Here is a 17,653-nt window from a genome sequence, read left to right as displayed (position 1 = left end):
GTGACGTCACGGGGAATGCCACAGGGAAGTCCCGTCATGTCCCGTGCGTCAGAGGGGGTGGGGTCACCGGGGGGCCCCGCCCCCGTTATTTAAGAACCGTCAGACGAAGAGACGCCGTCACACAGCGGGAGCCTCCCTCCATGCCAGCATGGATGCGGAGCGGCCCGGAGAAGAAAATGAAGAAGAGAAGAAGAGAAGAAGAGAAGAAAAGAAGAAGAGAAGAAGATGAAGAAGATGGAGAAGAGCGGGAGCCTCCTCCCATGCCATGGGTGCGGAGCGGCCCGAGGAGAAGAAGATAGAAGATGCCACGGAGGAGATGCTGGACGAGAACGCCGGAGGAAGAACCAGAAGAGCCAGAAGAACCAGAAGATGAAGGAAGATAGAAGAAAGAAGAAACATTTAAATAAAGGAATTGTCAAAAACTGTCTCTTGTCATTTTTAACATTTTTGACAGTTTTTTAGTGAAATGGTAGGGGTAAGTACCCCCTTACCATTTCACACAGGGGGGGGCCGGGATCTGGGGGTCCACTTGTTAAAGGGGGCTTCCAGATTCCGATAAGCCCCCCGCCCGCAGACCCCCACAACCACCGGCCAGGGTTGTGGGGATGAGGTCCTTGTCCTCATCAACATGGGGACAAGGTGTTTTGGGGGGCTACCCCAAAGCACCCTCCCAATGTTGAGGGCATGTGGCCTGGTATGGTTCAGGAGGGCGGGGGCCCGCACTCTCGCCCCCCCTCTTTTCCTGCGGCCTGCCAGGTTGCGTGCTAGGATAAGGGTCTGGTATGGATTTTTGGGGGGACCCCACGCCGTTTTTTTTTTTTTTTTTTTTGGCGCGGGGTTCCTCTTAAAATCCATACCAGACCTGAAGGGTCTGGAATGGAATTTAGGGGGAACCCCACGTCATTTTTTTTAAAAATTTTGGCCGGGGTTCCCCTTAATATCCATACCAGACCTGAAGGGCCTGGTATGGAATTTAGGGGGAACCCCCACGTCATTTTTTTTTTTAAATTTTGGTTGGGGATTCCCCTGTGGGGAATTCCTATGCCGTTTTTATCAATGAACTTCTATGTGTATTGTCGGCAATGCAATAGCCGCGGGTAGTTTTAAATGGGTTTTTTCCTTCGAAATGTCATTTTGCTGTCAGACTGCTCTAAACACGGGAAACATGCGCCCCTTTACAGGCATACTATAGACACCCCCCAGCTACGAAATTTAAAGGGATATTACACTTTTATTATTTGACTTTAAGCATTATTAAAATCACTGCTCCTGAAAAAACGGCCGTTTTTAAAACTTTTTTTTGCATTGATCCATGTCCCCTGGGGCAGGACCCAGGTCCCCAAACACTTTTTATGACAATAACTTGCATATAAGCCTTTAAAATTAGCACTTTTGATTATTCATGTTCGTGTCCCATAGACTTTAACGGTGTTCGCGTGTTCGAACAAACTTTTTTCCTGTTTGCATGTTCTGGTGCAAACCGAACAGGGGGGTGTTCGGCTCATCCCTATTCTTGAGCAATGCTTGTGGAATGCCTACATTCTGCTAAAAAAAAAAAAGAGTGACAAGCCTGTGATTCATTCTGACTTTATTTGGAAAGTTGCCTTACGTATCTTTGTGAACCGCCAAACGCCATCAATGGCTGTGCATAGAGCTGGACGTCGTGCTGTTGGCGTTGTGAACCTGGAATGCCTGACTGGTCGTCTCTTCATGGACTACATCCCACCAACCGAGAAAAAGTCAGCACCTACAAGGATGTGCGTGGTTTGTTGCTCGAAGCGAGATGGCAGTGAAAAGAAAATCAGAAAGGAAACCAGGTTTCATTCTCCTGGTTGTGACGTCGGACTTTGTGCAGTTCCATGTTTAAAAATGTATCATACCCGGGATGTTTACTAAACCAATATGCAGTGTCTAGTATTACAGTGACTAGTAATATTGCACCGTTGTTTGGACAAATTTCAGTGGTTTTGATTTGATTACATTATTGATTAAAAATTATTATTATTATATTATTATTTTTTATAATTATTTATGGTTATTTATTATATTATAATTTATGATTTCGTGTTTCAAACTTTATTATACCTGGGATTTCTACTAGACTCTTGTTTGCACAGATTTAAGTGAGTTATTCCTAAGAATTACAGGCCTACAATATAAAACAACACATTTCCAGGCAAAACAATGTACCGACTTGACATTCAAAAATCAGACATAATCAGACCGCCAGGAAGGTTAAAGCGCGATTCAACATGCTTTTTTTAAGTGTTTTTGATGCTTCTGTGATGCTTCAGTGGTGCTTTTATGATGCTTTGGTGGTGCTTTTGTGATGCTTCAGTGGTGTTTTTGAACCTTTAATGAAGATGCCCTGTGTGTGTGTTGATATCTCATACCTGCAATTTCTTCATAACAAAGCAAAGTTAAAGCTGAATTAAAGCCTCTCAAAAGTTTCAGGTGCTTCAAACGAGCTTTGCCATAGACTTCTATGGAGGCTTTGAAGACGCTTTGAAGCCCCACTAAAGTGACATGGGGTATCATTTTTGAAGCGAAGCTGAAGCAAAGCAAATGTAAGGTGTAGACAGGAGCTTTGACTGGCGTTCAAAGAGCTTTAACAAAGCGTGTCCAAAGCCATGTTTTGAAGCAAGTGTAAACATACCCTAATACAGGAAAACAGCACACTTAGGGGTTGATTTACTAAAGGCAAATAGACTGCACTTTACTCTGCAAGCGCAGTTGCTCCAGAGCTTAGTAAATGAGGTAAAGCTTCGCTGTGCAAAGCATACCCAATCACGTGCAAGGAAAAATTTAAAAACAGCTTTTTTGCTTGCATATGATTGGATGATGGAAAGTGCACAGTCTATTTTCCTTTAATAAATCAACTCCATAGTCTCCAGCTTTAGGTCACTAAACACATTGGGGTATGAAGACAGCACTTAACCTCCCTGACGGTATTCCCGAGTGTGGCTCGGGGTTAAAATTCATTCCCATTAGCGGTAACCCCGATCGCATTGCAGGATCCTGGTGCGGCTTTACTTACCTTGTCCCCAGGATCCTGCAATGTCCCCCGCTGTGTCTGCGGGCTCTGTCTCCTCCGAAGCCTCTCCTTGCCAGGCTCCGTTCCCTGCAAGCGTCGTGTCGCACGGGGGTGGAGCCTGGCGGCAAATTAAAAAAAATTGTAAAAATCATAACAGATAACAGATACAGTACTGTAATCTTACAGATTACAGTACTATATGAAATCATTTCACATCCCTTTTGTCCCCAGTGCTTTGTCCTATGCCCTGCATGCAGTTTTATATTATATATACTGTTCTTTCTGCCTGGAAACTGGAGATTGTCCATAGCAACCAAAAAGTGTCCCTTTACATCAAAAGTGGCTTTAGACTAGCTAGAAAACAGCGATAATAAATTAGAACACTTGCAGAATTGAGTGATAGTGAATCGTGGGGAAATTTATTTTATTATTTTTATTTTTTTTTAATTATTTATTTTTATTTATTATATTATAATTTATGTTTTTGTGTTTCAAACTTTATCATACCCGGGATATCTACTAGACTCTTGTTTGGACAGATTTAAGTGTGTTATTGTTAAGAATTACAGGCCTACAATATAAAACGCAAAATTTCCATGCAAAGTAATTGTACCGGTTTCAGCACCTAAAATCCAAAATAATCATACCGCCAGGGAGGTTAAAGAGTCATCCTGGTGCAGTACAGTAGCTAGTCAAGGCTGCCTGTTGTTAAGTCTGTACCTGTGGCTGGTGGGACAGCCTATAGCAGCGAAGGAGATAGTGTGGGCACTCCTTCCACAAGCGGTCCATCTCCCATAGCAATGAGAGCAGACTTACACCGCAGAGGTCCTCATACTGTGCAGAGGTAGAAGATCAAGAGTTAAGTCAAGTGCACTGGTGGACAGGTGGAGTGGGCATAGGCTCAGAGTGTCCCTGCTAAAAGCAACAAGTTACATAAACTGTAGCTGCTGACCTTAATAGACACTCACCTGTCCGAGGACCAAGTACTGTCCTCAATCGGCTGGTTTCTTTAGCGGTCTTCAGGTCCCCATTACCAGCATGTTAACTGTGGGCAGACGGTTATGTCTCCTTGTGACTTCACAGCTGGCTGCCCACTGCGCATGGGCTGTGGTAAGTGAATGGTCATACTGCCTTCTGGGTCCTGTGATGTGTCCCAGAAGGCTGTGGGCAGGGAAGGGGAAGGAGAAATTCCACTTGGATGTCCTAGGCAACCCCCCAAAAAACATTTTTTACAAAAATTGTGCAAGTGTCCAATGAGGCCCTAAAGTGTTATTTGGTTTTGTTTTGGACAATTAGTGGAAGGGCTAGAACCTTTGTCAGGTTGTTTTTATTCCTATCTGTGTTCCTGGTAGTCAGGTTACATAGTTACATAGTTAATCTGGTTGAAAAAAGGCACAAGTCCATTTGGACTGAAACAACGAATCGACTAAGTCCATAATAATCGATAATGTCAACAATCTTCATTATTGATTAGTTGCTCTGTCGATTAGTTGGTCTGCATACAGCACACACCTTCCTCCCTTCCTTTCAGCTCTGTCTGAGTGTTCTTTCTACAATCCCCTCTGTACAAGCCGCTGTATACCTTTCTCATAGCCTTGTCATTGGTACTGTATTTCTGGAGGGAATAGTGCCCCGCCATTGGTATTTCTGGGGGAATAGTGCCCCGTCATTGGTATTTCTGGGGGGAATAATGCCCCATCATTGGAATTTCTGGGAGGAATAGTGCCCCATCATTGGTGTTCTGAGGGGAATAGTGCCCCATCATTGGTGTCAGACAATACACAGACCTCTCCCTCCCACACTTCAGCCTGGAGCCGCCACCTCTCCCTCCCACACTCCGATCTGGTTCCTCCAGCCTGCTTTTGTGCGGTCCCTTGTCCCAGCCCACTCTCCCCCTTTTGGGTTCAGTCCCTTTAATGCTGTCTTTTGGTCTGGTGACTGTCCCTTGATCCCACCCCCTTTGGGTCCAGACCCTTGTCCAACCAAACTCCCTTTCTATCACAGCCCCCTCTGGTCTGGTTCCTCTCCCACATACCTCTCTTCCAAACTCCCTCCCTCCCAACCTTCTCCTTCTAACGCCTGGTCTCCAAACTAGCTAATTCCCTCCCATCCTCCAGTACGGTTCCCTCTCCCATTCAGGGCCCCCTCAGTGCATTGTCAGTAATGAATGAGAAGTTTATTTTAGTAGTTATGTTGTGATGTTCCCTGTGAGTAAAAAAAAAAAAAATACAGAAAGTAAAAAAAAAAAATCACTTTCACTGTTTCACAAAATTCACAATATAAATTAACCGCTTATCTGAATTATCTGCTTTTTGTACTATAAAGGGCAATTTTTTTTTTTTTAACCCCATCAAGACAGATGATACAAAAAGTATGCTGCTGCTACTAAGTATCTTAGTGACAGCAGGATACCTGTATATGAGAAGGGACTCTGTCATGCATAATAATAATAATAATAATAATAATAATAATAATAATAATAATAATAATAATAATATATTGCAGTCCTGTCTGAAAATCTGCCAAATAGTATTTTAGGTCATTTTTAAAAATTTTTCTTCTGGTGTTCTGAGTATTGATTAAAGATTTATTTTGTTCCCTAACCATATAGCTGGTTATAGATCATATTTAACACTGCAGTGCATATAAATATTGAAGAATAATTTATTTATTTTTTTTAAACTTTACGTATTAACTAAATTGCACTCCGTCACTGCACTTTTTTTTAAACTTCTAGCTGCAAAAAAAATGCAGAGGGTGCTGACACAATGACTGCAGAAAAAAGTGTGCGACCCAGGTCTTCTAAGGCATGGGAGCATTTTAATTTAAATGCTGCAAAGAAGGTAGTAACCTGCAAAATTTGAAAAATGGAACTTGTATGGCACGGAAGCACAACAATGATGCACGAGCACATGAAACTGAAATGTAGGGGGGCCAAGCACACATAGAGGCCCGGAGTTGGATAGGGAGGCGGATCGATGCGATGTGGCAATTACTGAAATTATGCAATGTGTGTTTCTCCATCAAGCAGCTGAAATCCAGTTTCTCTCCCTCTCCCTCTTGTTGGCTTTCAGCTGCTGGATGAAGCTGAAAGCAGCGCCTCCTGTTTTCCTCTTCTGGAAAACAGAGGGATGTGTCAGGACACTGAGAGTGGGGGAAGGGGCCGGTGAATATGTAATTTACCGGCCCTTCTTAGGGCTGTCTTAATGCGCAGGCACCTTGGGAACTGCCCAGGGGTCCTTGGTGCAAGGGGGGGCCCTAAAAGTTTCCTCCCAGCAGTATTATGGCAACAGTTCCCCTCTCTTTGGCCAGCACTTTTCCTACAGGTCAGTTCCGTTATCTATCTCATGTCCAGCTGTCCTAATACCTCTCTCCCTCCTCTCCACGCCTCAGCCACTATCCCGTCCTGCTCCCTTTCATCCTCACACAGATCTCTCTCTGCCTGTCACACTGCCTCTCTCTCAGATCTTTGTTATCTCTCGCTCCCTTCTCCCAGCCGATTTACCAACATTTAGGAGACCTGCTAATTTAAAGTCTCTTCTCCAGCCGTCCAGAGATCTCTTCCTGACACTTTCCCAACAGTAGCCCCTAACTATTTCCCCTCTCTCCATTTTTTCAGGGGCTATGGAAGAACCCTGAGGTGGAGCATTGTATTACTGCTGCTGCTTGTGTGGGACGGATGTGTACTGCACCAATCTCTGCTGACCCTCCTCCTCTATTCATTCCATGTGATTGGCGCAGTACACATCCCGCCCACACAACCAGCAGCAGTGATAAGATGCTCCACCTCAGGGTTCCTTAACCCCTGCAAAGCACCAGAAACGAGACATAAACTCTAGAGAGGAAGGTAGAGGGGGAGTTGTCATTCTATTTGTAGATTTAGCCCAGTGACAGCCTGCCAGAAGAGGTAGGATCAGTGAGAGCAGCTTCCCTGCACAGCTCTGCTTGAGGAGACCATATCTGTATAATACATTACTGCCCTTATACTTTACCTTCTTACCCCCTGTACTATGTCCACTTACCCACCCCCTGTACTGTGCCCTCCTGCTCCCCTCTGTACTGCACCCTCCTAATCACTGTACTGTGTCCTCTTGCTCCCTATACTGTGGCCTCCTGCCCCCCGTACTATACCTTCCTGTCCCCCCCTTCTACTGTGCCCCCCCGTTCTGTACCCTCCTAAGTGCTGTACTCTGCCCCCCTGTACCGTACCCTCCTAACTGCTGTACTGTGCCCTCCTGCCCCCCCGTACTGCGCCATCCTGCCCCCCTGTACTGTACTCACCTGTTCCCCCATAAATGTGTAAGTTATGTTATGTTTGTGTCCGCTAATAATGAATTTTGTATATTTTTTGCAAAATATTCATTCTGATATCTTTTGGCTCTGTCAGGTAGGCTGTATGGGGCCCCATGATGTCTAACAGCAGCCCTGATCAGGACAGTAAGTTAAACCCAAACTATATATTGAGTTACACAGAAATTTTCCTGCATACTAATCATTCACATCGGGGTTGATTTACTAAAGGCCAATAGACTGTGCACCTTGGAAAGTGCAATTGCACTCTGCAAGTGCAGCTGCTCCAGAGCTTAGTAAATGGGGTAAAGCTTCACTTTGCAAAGAATACCCAATCACATGCAAGGAAAATTTAAAAAACAGCATTTTTGCTTGCACATGATTGGTTGATGAAAGTCAGTGGAGCTTCTGCTCATTTACTAAGCTCTGGAGCAATTGCTCTTGCAGTGTGAACTGCACTTTCCAAAGTGCACAGTCTTTTTGCCTTTAGTAAATCAACCCCATTATCTTTTTCATTGCTGAGCGAAACAGTGCACTATGACAGAGTTTGTGCAGCAAAATCCCCCGCGCACTAAAATCAGCAGTAATAACAGATTTTATCATTAAAAAGCTAGTCACTGACATGCGGCAGCTGGTGATCAGTGCTGAGTTAAAGAATTCCGGAATTGAGAGAGCTGTTAGTGCTGCAAGAGGACTAGTTGAACATTTAAAAAAAGTGAGCTAGCCAGCAGCAGATTGAAGGAGAAGCAGAAGCAAATGGGAACATCTGAGCACAAGCTTCTTCAAGATGTAAGCACAAGATAGAATAGCACTTACAGTAGGTGCCGCCGATATTGTGTTTCCAGCGTGATGGGATCGTGCTGGAAATCACCGATGCGAGGCTGTACTTCTCGCGCTCGCCACCCCCACGAGATGCAGCGTATCCATAGGAATGTATTGGGGGCGGCGAGCGGGAGGAGAGACATAGCTCGGCGCTGGCTACCGCAACGGGGCTCGTGGGTGTCAATCTCGCCACTAACAGCAGCGAGATTGACACAATATCGGCGGCACCTACTGTACTATATAGTTGATAGGCTCATTGAACAAAGGTGACCGGTAACTAAGGTGACCGGTAACTGCAACTTTGTCTGACCCATCAGTTACACAAAGGGGCAAACATTATCTGGACTTAAAACCAGACCTGTGGAGTATTCTTGTAGAACTTTCCACTGCTCCTAAGCCCTTTAAATGCTGTACTGTATTCATGAGTGGCCAAGAACATGTTACTCTACCATCCATACCTGTACTTGTGAAGGGGCTGTTGCAGTCCAACAAGGGTGCTTCTTTCAAATTATCTCCGCTGAAGAGCTTCCAAGCCACTGCAACAGATCATCTTCCAATCAGATGGAACAGGTCACAATCACTGTAATTCTTTCTTCTGCCCTGGACACAAGATTTAGAAGATTACAATTTTTAACACCAGAGCAAATGATAAATGTACAGGCAAAAGTACAGACAGAGGCGCTTGCTTTAAGAAGGGAGATGGTGCAGCAGCAAATGACCATTGCTTGTAACTATAGATTCTGAACCTTCAACATCTGCAGCACCTTTACTTGACTCACTCACACCCCATTTTTGGGGGTTTGTCCCACTATCTTTTGCAATCTGCCGTTCGTTTTGAATTTTTGCAGCCTTGATTTCCTTTTTACATATTCTGTTATATTCTTTGTAGCATTTAAAAGATGATAGTGTTTCTTCATTTTTATATTTTTGTAAAATTATTTTCCTATTATTTATAGCCATTTTAACTTTGGCAGTGAGCCACATAGGTTTTATTTTTTAGCCTTTTAAACGTATTGCCCATGGGTGAGTTTGCACACAGTCTTTTTGAAGAATTCCCATTTCTCTTCTGTGTCCATTGATGCCAATATTCCCTCCCAGCAATGTTTTGTATAGTTTTTTAATGCAATAAATTATGTTGTTTGGTGTGTAGAATCCTCTGTTTTGTTGTTTTGTATTTTTGTTTATCATATATTTTGATTACACCCCCTATGTATACAGGATGAGCACTACACATGGGAATTAGGCGGGATTCCCATTTTTCTCTGATTTTTAAATATTCCCTCCCAGTCTAAGTCTTGGAGAGCAGCCCTCATCCTTGGAATATTTGCTCTCTTAAAGTTTAGTGTTTTTATATTTCCTGTATGTGTTTGTTGCTTACAGCTAACATCAAATTAAATAATGTTATGGTCACGGCTACCCAGATGTTCTTTTATATGAATATTGGTAATAAACTCTTCGTGGTTTAAGATTACCAGGTCCAGCAGTGCGTCATTCCTAGTTGGGGCCTCAATAAACTGGACCATACAATTGTCTTGTAATAGGTTTATACATTTTTGCCCTTTAACCACTTGCTTACTGGGCACTTAAACCCCCCTCCTGCCCAGACCAATTTTCAGCTTTCAGCGCTGGCACACTTTGAATGACAATTGCGCGGTCATACAACACTGTACCCAAATGAAATTTTTATCATTTTTTTCCCACGATTAGAGCTTTCTTTTGGTGATATTTAATCACAGCTGGGATTTTTATTTTTTGCTAAACAAACAAAAAAAATGGAAAATTTTGAAAAAATAAAATCATGTTTCATAGTTTTGCAAACAGGTAATTTTTCTCCTTCATCGATATGCACTGATGAGGCGGCACTGGTGGGCACTGATAGGCTGCACTTATGGGCACGGATAGGCACTGATAAGGCGGCACTGATGAGGACAGATAAGGTGGTACTGATGGGCTCAGATAAAGCGGCACTGATGGCCACTGATGGGTGGCACTGATGGGTGGCACTGATGGGTGGCATGGATGGGTGGCACAGATAGGTGGCACTGATGGGCACTGATAAGTACCACTGATGGGCGGCACTGATGGGGGGCACTGATGGGCAGTGATGGGCGGCACTGATGGGCACTTATGGGCACTGGTAGGTGACACTGATGGGCACTGATAGGTGGCACTGATGTGCAGCACTGTTGTTGTGGCACTGATTGTGGGCGCTGATGGGTGGCACTGTGGGCACTGATGGGGGGCACTGTGGGCACTGATGGGTGATGCTGGTGGGCACTGGCAGGCGGCACTGCTGCCTATTGCTAGGTGTCACTGGCAGGGGGCACAGATGATCGCCGTGATCGGGACTGATGTCCCTCTCACGGCCCTTGGTGATCGGCTTTTTTTCTCCTCCTCACGCTGTCAGCGCGAGGAGAAAAAATAGCCAATTACCGGCTCTGTTTACATCACATGATCAGCTGTCATTGGCTGACAGCTGATCATGTGGTAAGGGGTCGGGACTGACCCCTTACTCCGATCTGTGATTAGGCAAGTCTCATAGACTCGCTGATCACTGAGCGCGCCGCGCGCACACTGCAGGGGGTGCGCAGGCCGCTTGTGCATGGGACGACGTCAATAGACGTTGTCCCGGCAATGTAGGTCCGCACTGTTGCCGTCATTTGGCAATAGCGCAGATATGAGGAGGTTAACTGTCCCAGCAGTGTCATTACTCCAGTCATTTTCCTGGTAGTTAAAATCCCCCATTATTATCACTGTCCCAGCCCTTGCAGCCCTTTCCATCTGTGCAAGGAGCTGAGTCTCCACCTCCTCGTTAACACTGAGAGGTCTATAACAAACTCCAATGATAACCTTTGAAGTACGCACACCTATGTACAGTTCCACCCATAATGCTTCAGACTCATCACACTCTCCATCAACTAACATGCACCTAACATGATTTATTCTTCCAAATTAAACATACCTTTGTACACCATTACTGATTAGTATTGCAGTGTTTCTCTTCTCCTTCACTCAGTTAATGTGACCCCAGTGTTGACTGAGAGGGACAGCAGAGGGCAAACAAGGATGGTGTGCAGGGGCCAAATGTCTCCTTATCAACTGATGACATAATTGGTTGTAGGATGCCGTTGGCTAAAAGGTTGTCATGGTATACAATGAAGATGAGTGGCTTTGTGTTACTAAAGGGCTTGATGCACCCACTGGATTGTATACAGTTTTTGGGCAGTTTTTAAGCATTTTGCCAAGGCACTCCTAAAGAAACCTGAAGGCACCCCAGGGTGCCTAGGCACCCTGGTTGAAAAAGGCTGCTCTAGATGATGGTCTGAGGATGCTTGTAATGCACAGTGCTCTGAATGGTGGTCTGAGGAGGCCTGTAATGCTGTGCATAGTGCTGGATGGTGGTCTCAGGTCTGAGGGATGGCCTGTAATGCACAATGCTCTGGATGCCAGTGGTCAGAGGAGGCCTGTAATGCTGCACAGTGCTTGATGGTGGTCTCAGGCCTGAGGGATGGCCTGTAATGCACAATGCTCTGGATGCCAGTGGTCAGAGGAGGCCTGTAATGCTGCACAGTGCTAGATGGTGGTCTCAGGCCTGAGGGATGGCCTGTAATGCACAGTGTTCTGGATGCCAGTGGTCACTGGTAAAAGGAGGCCTGTAATGCTGCCAGTGCACAGTGCTGAGTGGTGGTTTCAGGTCAGACTGGGATGGCCTGTAATGCACAGTGCTCTGGATGCCGGTGGTCAGAGGAGGAATGTAATGCTACACAGTGCTGGATGGTGGTCTCATGTCTGAGGGATGGCCTGTAATGCACAGTGCCCTGGATTTCAGTGGTCAGAGGAGGTCTGTAATGCACACACAGTGATCTGGATGGAGGGGAGGCCTCAGGTCTGTAATTATAATGTATACACTCACAATGGGTGCTCTCTGCTCTGGATGGTCGTCATCGTGACTCGTGAGTCAGGAGTGGGACTCTCTTTGCGACTCAGGAGACCTGTAATACACAGTGCTGCTCTGGACAGTCATCTGAGGACTCGGAGGCCTGTAATGTTGGCTGCACAGTCACTTGCTTGCTGGTAGCGTAAGCAGGTGGAGCTCAGTGGAAACCAGAAGGTAGTTCATGAAAGTAAACGTCCCTGCCTCACAATTTCGTTGAGTTTTCATGCATTAACAAAAACAGAATACATTTTCGTCATAGTTTTGTCACTGCAAACATGCCGCTGCCGAAAATTTTGATGAAAATGTTTTCGTTGAGGAAATTAACACTGACTAAGATTAAAACTTACCCTCTTCTAAATCCTACACTAATTACCCTGTAAGAGAAAGGTGAATATACCTACCTATTCTCTGGTTGCTCCAGCAGTGGCTTCGGGGGGGAGGAGGGAGCTCCGACAATGGATGGCCCATAGTAAATCCCCATCCAATTTGCATATATGTAAACCCAGCCTTAGAAGAATAAATCACCTCTAACGTTGGGAGTCCTATGTGCCTGGATGTTACTGCATTATGTAAAACTATTAGAATAGTTTTTACATTTTAAAATGGGGTGCCTTGAGATATCCATAATTTTAGAGGGTGCCTCGAGATTGTCCATAATTTCAAAGGGTGCTTTGACTGAAAAAAAGTTGAGAAACACTGGTATAGGTATTAGACGGGGGGTGGGATCAGTTTTAAGATTAGTTAATAATACCCCAGAATTCAACTTTAAACCTTTATAGAAGTAGTGTTCACGACCCTTTCAAGTAAATGGGTCTGTTCAGCAATCGCATGCAATATTGGTATTTTCAGGGTTAAAGCAGCTTTAGCAGAAGCATGGTCAGGGTTTTGGCTAGAGTTAGAAATGGACATGTAAGTCAGGTCAGGAACACAAGGAGCAGGCAGACGTGTAGTCTATGTTCAGGCTGGAGTCAGTACAGGGGGATATCAGGAGCTGGTCAAGGCAAGCCGGGCTGGAAATAATGGGTAGTCAAGCACAAAATCACAGATCAAATTTTCATAGATAATGCTTTCGACAAGACAGCATTGGCTATGGGTAGTTGACCAGTTTAAATAGCTTGTTTAGTTCCAGTATTGGCAACAGGCACGAACACACGTACACACACATGTGTGCGGATAAAGGTAACTTCTAATGTGAGGCTACGATAATTGATTGCACGTGAATAATTGTACATTCTGTATATTGGCATGCCATTCCTGACACCAAGCATGGTTGGTTTGGGCTTTATACAATCATAGCGCTTAGGATTGCAGAGGGAGTCCAGTATTTCAGTGCTTCATCAAGCAGCATAAGCAGTGGAACAATCCTGCCTATATAATACTAATTTTAAGCCTCCATCCGGTTTATATTCAACATAAGCATTTACAAGTGATTTGGTTTTAAGCTAATTCTATATTTTAGCTCTTTCATAAATCCAGCCGGTGTTTGCCTCGGTATACATTATTTTCACACTGCACATAAAAATAAAAGATGAGGCATCTCTGTGCCGGGAGTTGTAAAATTTTCCGATGAAACATGTGTTTGTGTTGGCTGTACAGTAAGTCATTGCTAATAACTCCCAGGTTCCTGCTCTGCTGAGTATGTTAATACGTATAAATAAATGATTGTGATAATGAATAATGTAAGCTCAGATATTATTACATTCATTAGGTTTGTATTTTGAACAGGCTCTCTCTTCTTAGTTTAATGAATGTTGTTGGGAGCCAAATGTCCCTTATTGCCTGCATCTTAAGGGTAAACCCACTTAGGCAGCAAGTTATATAGGAACTTCAATGTTTTTTTGCAGGGTTATATCTAATTCACATACTCACACGTCCATTGAATCCAGCATTGTCCTGCTGAGATCCATCATTTGAGTCAGGTCCCACGCCGACATCTTCCCTTCCTACATCATCAGGAGCTGGCTGTCCCTTTGGGGTTCTTTTAGCCGAGCTCCAATGAAGTACTGCCTATCCACCTTCTAGCTGTTGTGTGTGCCTGCTCTTGCAGTCTTCTAAGATATGTTACAAGGGATATTCCAAGAGGCTACAGAAACAAGGTCATGTCATTTTGGCCTAGTGGAGAAGAAAGGAGGGGACAGGTAGGAGTTTAAAAAATGAACAAAAATATAAACACTAAACCAAACATGGGGGTATATTTTTGGAATGTCTGCTTTAGCAAAGTCCCCTCTGATCCCCACTAGGCACTTAGGTCAATTTTTCTAGGTTACTTATTTGTACTCACCACACCACCAGTCGAGTATATCCAGATATAATTGACTTCTGATACTACTTCTTATATGGGTACATCACTCCTACAACATTCATATGTAAACACCAGTAGACCCACCACTGCCACTGTTCCAAAATTAATTTTACAAGAATTTAAGTCAAAATCACTCTAGGTTGTTGATAGGGCCTCTTGCAAAATTGCAAATTTATAGGTAAGAGGAAAAAATTAGGACTTCTGTTGGATTTTTTGTGCTTTCTGAGCCTTCAGTGCAGAGATTTTACCATCATTTCCCCTTTTTGTGACACCAAGACGAAAGAAGAAGGGAACAGAGGTAATTGTAATAGGAGGAAATAGCCAGCAAAAAAAAAAATCTCATAGGGGTTCTATTTTTTTGCCCACTCAGTCAAAAAAAGATTTTTTGTTGCTGTCTGTCCCCTCTGGATAGACTTCCCATCAGTTCCTGTCCCATTGATACCCTGTTACAAGGCAGGTTAGAGAAAACATGCATCATAGAGAAACGGACAGAAAAAAAACCTCTCTATCCCCCTCAAAAAAAAACATTATGGCTGGAGTTGGCTTTGACCAATGGAAGTTGGTTCCATAACTAATAGGATCCCCAAACAACCTTTAGTAAACAGATTACAGATAACATCTGGAAATTAGCACAGCCAGGGGATCAGGGAATTTTTCAGGGAATTACACTTTTAAAGCGCACTATGATAAGCTGCATTGGGCAGCTTATTCAGTATGGGTGGGCTGCAGCACACCTTATGGCGCAAAAAATAGGGCAGGTTGCCTTTTTTTTGGTCAATGTCATCTGGAATCCATGCCTCTTTGTTAACATTCAGCTGCTGGCTGGGATAATGTCAGTCACAGCAAGTAGTCTATAATGTCAAAAATCAGGTATATAGAAAATCCGCCCCCTCCTACACCCAATACGCTGCGCTGATGGAAAATTAAGCTTAAATCTAAGCTGCTGCTTAAATAATAACAACCATAAATGCAAAAAATTGATTCACCACAATCTCGCCCCAAGTGAACTCAAATAGCAGCGCTAAATAAAATCCTAATCAAAAATAAAAAAATATAAAAAAAGTGTGATGAAATTAATTAATCCACCAGTGATATACTTATAAACTCACTCCTTCCTAATACTGTGCATCAAATTAATATTCACAAATATAGTGCGCATAACCAATTACGTGAATATCATAACTGTACACAAAAATAAATATAAAACTAAAAAAATATATATATATATAAACACCAGTGAAAATAAGTCCACAAATGTGTAAAAAAAGTCCAAAAAATATTGATCCGTGACGTGATACAGTGTAGATCTCCACTTTAAGTAACTCTTCCACCGCACCTCTGTGACTGTGAATCCGCTCCCCTTAGGTTAATACTAGGGATGAGCTTCGAGTTCGAGTCGAACTCATGTTCGACTCGAACATTGGCTGTTCGCAAGTTCACCGAACAGCGAACAATTTGGGGTGTTCGCGGCAAATTCGAATGCCGCGGAACACCCTTTAAAAGTCTATGGGAGAAATCAAAAGTGCTAATTTTAAAGGCTAATATGCAAGTTATTGTCATAAAAAGTGTTTGGGGACCTGGGTCCTGCCCCAGGGGACATGGATCAATGCAAAAAACAGTTTTAAAAACGGCCGTTTTTTCAGGAGCAGTGATTTTAATAATGCTTAAAGTCAATCAATAAAAGTGTAATATCCCTTTAAATTTCGTACCTGGGGGGTGTCTATAGTGTGCCTGTAAAGGGGCGCATGTTTCCTGTGTTTAGAACAGTCTGACAGCAAAATGACATTTTGAAGGAAAAAACTCATTTAAAACTACTCGCGGCTATTGCATTGCCGACAATACACATAGAAGTTCATTGATAAAAACGGCATGGGAATTCCCCAAAGGGGAACCCCGAACCAAAATTTAAAAAAAAAAATGACGTGGGAGTCCCCCTAAATTCCATACCAGGCCCTTCAGGTCTGGTATGGATATTAAGGGGAACCCCGGCCAAAATTAAAAAAAAAAAATGACGTGGGGTTCCCCCTAAATTCCATACCAGACCCTTCAGGTCTGGTATGGATTTTAAGGGAAATGCCGCGCCAAAAAAAAAAAAAAAAAAAACGGCGTGGGGTCCCCCCAAAAATCCATACCAGACCCTTATCCGAGCACGCAACCTGGCAGGCCGCAGGAAAAGAGGGGGGGACGAGAGTGCGGCCCCCCCTCCCTCCTGAACCGTACCAGGCCACATGCCCTCAACATTGGGAGGGTGCTTTGGGGTAGCCCCCCAAAACACCTTGTCCCCATGTTGATGAGGACAAGGGCCTCATCCCCACAACCCTGGCCGGTGGTTGTGGGGGTCTGCGGGCGGGGGGCTTATCGGAATCTGGAAGCCCCCTTTAACAAGGTGACCCCCAGATCCCGGCCCCCCCCCTGTGTGAAATGGTAAGGGGGTACATAAGTACCCCTACCATTTCACGAAAAAAGTGTCAAAAATGTTAAAAATGACAAGAGACAGTTTTTGACAATTCCTTTATTTAAATGCTTCTTCTTTCTTCTATCTTCCTTCATCTTCTGGTTCTTCTGGTTCTTCTGGCTCTTCTGGTTCTTCCTCCGGCGTTCTCGTCCAGCATCTCCTCCGCGGCGTCTTCTATCTTCTTCTCCTCGGGCCGCTCCGCACCCATGGCATGGGGGGGAGGCTCCCGCTCTTCTCTTCTTCTTTTCTTCTCTTCTTCTCTTCTTCTTTTCTTCTTTTCTTCTCCGGGCCGCTCCGCAATCCATGCTGGCATGGAGGGAGGCTCCCGCTGTGTGACGGCGCTCCTCGTCTGACAGTTCTTAAATAACGGGGGGGCGGGGCCACCCGGTGACCCCGCCCCCTCTGACGCACGGTGACTTGACGGGACTTCCCTGTGACATCACGGGGAATGCCACAGGGAAGTCCCGTCAAGTCACCGTGCGTCAGAGGGGGGCGGGGTCACCGGGTGGCCCCCCCCCCCGTTATTTAAGAACTGTCAGACGAGGAGCGCCGTCACACAGCGGGAGCCTCCCTCCATGCCAGCATGGATTGCGGAGCGGCCCGGAGAAGAAAATGAAGAAGAGAAGAAGAGAAGAAAAGAAGAAGAGAAGAGCGGGAGCCTCCCCCCCATGCCATGGGTGCGGAGCGGCCCGAGGAGAAGAAGACAGAAGACGCCGCGGAGGAGATGCTGGACGAGAACGCCGGAGGAAGAACCAGAAGAGCCAGAAGAACCAGAAGAACCAGAAGATGAAGGAAGATAGAAGAAAGAAGAAG

The sequence above is a fragment of the Aquarana catesbeiana genome, linkage group LG02 (assembly GCF_042186555.1).
Source record: "Aquarana catesbeiana isolate 2022-GZ linkage group LG02, ASM4218655v1, whole genome shotgun sequence".
Taxonomy (NCBI): Eukaryota; Metazoa; Chordata; class Amphibia; order Anura; family Ranidae; genus Aquarana; species Aquarana catesbeiana.
This window is presented reverse-complemented; position numbering follows the sequence as displayed.